This window comes from Corapipo altera, unplaced genomic scaffold, assembly GCF_003945725.1.
Source record: "Corapipo altera isolate COAL_440 unplaced genomic scaffold, ASM394572v1 232, whole genome shotgun sequence".
Taxonomy (NCBI): domain Eukaryota; kingdom Metazoa; phylum Chordata; class Aves; order Passeriformes; family Pipridae; genus Corapipo; species Corapipo altera.
The window spans coordinates 7,573-10,669 of record NW_020885675.1 but is presented as its reverse complement, the minus strand read 5'-3'; the positions used below and the strand labels follow the sequence as shown (position 1 = coordinate 10,669).

At 56.1% G+C, this 3,097-nt stretch overlaps 1 long non-coding RNA gene across 3 annotated transcripts; it reads left to right on the top strand.

Moving 5' to 3' along the window:
• The first annotated feature begins 180 nt into the window (after window positions 1-180).
• On the top strand, window positions 181-2,393 carry LOC113940715. Of its 3 annotated transcripts, none has more exons than XR_003525521.1 (3): window positions 181-199; window positions 1,188-1,282; window positions 2,116-2,393. It is a non-coding gene; the product is annotated as an uncharacterized LOC113940715 (long non-coding RNA). The 3 variants fall into 3 exon arrangements; XR_003525520.1 differs by lacking the exon at window positions 181-199 and adding an exon at window positions 982-1,083; XR_003525519.1 differs by lacking the exon at window positions 181-199 and having other exon boundaries at window positions 990-1,282.
• The last annotated feature ends 704 nt before the right edge of the window (window positions 2,394-3,097 follow it).

Genomic DNA, 3,097 nt, shown 5'->3' with positions numbered 1-3,097 from the left:
GCGGACGCGCGGCGGACGCGCGGCGGACGCGCGGCGGACGCGCGGCGGACGCGCGGCGCCGCCCTATCGCCCCACTCCGCTCCCGCTCCTGCTCCCGCTCCGTCCTGCCGTGCCCTGGAGATGCTGTCGGGGCTGCGCCGCCGCTTTTTCCCTCCGGAAGCGACCCACGGCGGCAGATCCGACGGCGATCGTCCCCGGGGTAAGCGGCGGGGGCGCGGCGGGGGCGCGGCCGCTCTTCTGCCTCTCCCGCGGCCGTCGGGCTGCAGGCAGGGGAAGCGACAGGCAAGTTTCTCGCCTCTGCGGAGAAACTTGCACCTGCGTGCCGCCGCAGAGCCGGGTTCGGATGTGCCCTGGCATTGCACACACCCCCCGCCCCCCACCCCCCCCGCGGGGAGGGTCTGCGCTGCCTCGGGGACCCTGTCTGTGCTGCCGGGAGAGAGAAACCCTTTGGGAAGCTGGGGTGGAAACAGCAACTCTGTGAATTGCTCAGCTTTCCCTAGGGAAGGGCAGGTTTTAGGGAAGAAAGGCCCGTACTCGCGAAAGGCGCCGCGGGTCTCGCCAAGTGTGTGTGTGGGGGGGCGCGCGGCTGCAGTGCCGCTCCCGGCCGTGTCCGCCAGGCGGCGACTGTGAGGCAGGGCCCGGCGCTCGGGGGCGGGCTGGGAAGCGACGCCCGTGGGGAAGCGGCGGTGTTTTGGCCCTGCCGAGCTTCTCCGAGCTTAAATCCGGAGTCGGAGGCATCCTAAGGATGCCTTGGGGTTGAGGGAGTGATACCTTCAACTCAAGATAGCACCTGCTCCTTAGTTACAAAAAAGTTCCTCCCAGGAAATTTTCAGGCGTGCCCATAAATCTCCTCGCTGTTTGTCTGGGAGAACAGGGTTTTCTCGTCTGTAACAGAATAGTTGTGGCATTTGCTGTTGAATGCCGGTGGCAGTCTAGTCAGAAGAGGACCCCGTGCTTCACTAATTTTCCCTTTTTGTCGTTCGGGGTGGCTTCTTACCAGGGATGTTATTCTTGACCCCCCGGGGCAAACGGAGGTGTTTGCCTGGTCAGCGTCAGGAGCCATCCTAACTGAGGCCCTGCTGGGTAAGTGCTTTTCGTGTGACTGGACGGTGAAGCTGTCTGTGGGAATGACCTGGCTATTGGTCGGTGCAGTCCTAATTAAAGTGTCTTTTACTCCGTGTTCCCAGGCTCCCTCTTTCCCTTCGGTCGCCGTGGATGTGCCGGACGCCTCTGGCAGGACTAACCCTGTAGCTTTTATGTCCAGCGTGCCGTGTGCCTGCAGGTAAGAAAAGCTGGGAGTGCAGTCCCTCTGCTTTGATTGCTGTGCCTCTTTGGTAGTGATTTTGGAGGGGAATGGTAGAGCGATTTGGTTTGAAGGGGACCTTCAAAGGCCACCCCGTCTTCCGTGGGCAGGGACACCTTCCACTGTCCCCGCTTGCTCCGAGTCCCGTCCAGCCTGGCCTGGAACACTTCCAGGGATGGGGCAGCCTCGGCTTCCCTGTGCAGCGTGCTCTAATATCTCTCCACTGGCATCATGAAAAATGTCATCAGCGTGTTTTGTTGGACGACGGGAAGCAGGACCTGGGTGAAAATGACATTCTCTTAGGTGCTGGGACGAGGAGGACTCGTGCGGGCACCTCCAGAGACAGCGGGAACGGGAGCGTGCTGCGGAGAAGGAAAGTTCCAGGTGGTGGGTGCTGAGAAATTTGTCCTTCCCTTGCCCTGTGCTCTGCACTTAGCAATGGGTCAAGTGCAGAAGTTTCCTGGGGACCCTGGAAAATGATGCCGGGTCTGCTAAGAAAAGTGGGGCCAAAAGAGCAGGACCTGGGTCTGCGAGCGTGGGAGGAACAAGGGAGGGGTCGTCCTCTGCCTCCAGGAGGGAGGGCAGCAGGAAAGGCCACGGACTAAAGCACTGAAGTGTCGTTCCCCAGGGAGCCCCTGCCCAGCACTGAGCTTGCTCCTGCACTTGCTGTCCCTTTCCCAGGGGAGCCGAAGCGTCGGGGGCGGGTGCCGGGGGGGATGGAGCTGCCGAGGACAAACCGGGAGGGTGTTTGTGAGGGAAGGGGGGGGGAGAAGGAGCTCCTGACGTGCTTTTTTTACTTCTTCATCCCACAGAATTGCCACGAGAGGAAATACCTCAGAGGGGCTTCCTTCCAGATAAGCCCTGAATATGCCAGGAGGTTTCAGCCGGGAGAAAGGAGCTGTGGAAGAAAAGCAGCCTAAAAATAGCCAGTGGGGATCATCAGGTTTTCCAGCCAAGAAAAACAAGGAGGGAGATGAGGGAATCGGCTTTCAATTCGTAATGATTTGGTGGGTGTAGGAATGCTTTCTGTGTGTTTTCCAGTCCCTTTTGATTCCTGGGATGATTTTAAAATGATGGCTTTAGCAGTCAACTAAATTGGAGATGTTGTTTTTGAGAGGAAATGAGGCCAAACAAATGCAGAGTTTTGGGTCGTTTTTTGGGGGTGATTTGGGTCAGTTTTGGGTCATTTTTGGGGGGGATTTGGGTCAGTTTCAGGTCCTTTTTTGGGGAGATTTGAGTCAGTTTCTGGTCACTTTTTGAGATAATTTGGGTCAGTTTCTGGTCACCTTTTGGGGTGATTTGGGTCAGTTTCTGGTCGTTTTTTGGGGAGATTTGGGACAGTTATGGACCATTTTTCGGGGAGATTTGAGTCAGTTCTGGACCATTTTTTGGGGAGATTTTTGGCAGTTTTGGGGTCATTTTCTGGGGTGATTTGGGTCATTTTCTGGGGTGATTTGGATCAGTTTCTGGTAATTTTTTTGGTGGAGATTTGAGTCAGTTTTGCACCATTTTTTGGGGAGATTTTTGGCACTTTTGGGGCAATTTTCTGGGGTGATTTGGGTCATTTTCTGTTCATTTGCTGGGGAGGTTTGGGTCAATTTCAGGTCCTTTTTTGGGGGAGTTTTGGGACAGTTTTGGACCGTGTTTTGGGGAGATTTTGGTCAGTTTTGGGGTGATTTGCCTGAGTTTTGGGTCCTATTTTGGGGAGATTTGGGTCACTTTCTGCTCATTTTTTGGGGAGATTTAAGTCAGTTTCAGGTCCTTTTTTGGGGAGATTTGAGTCAGTTTCTGGTC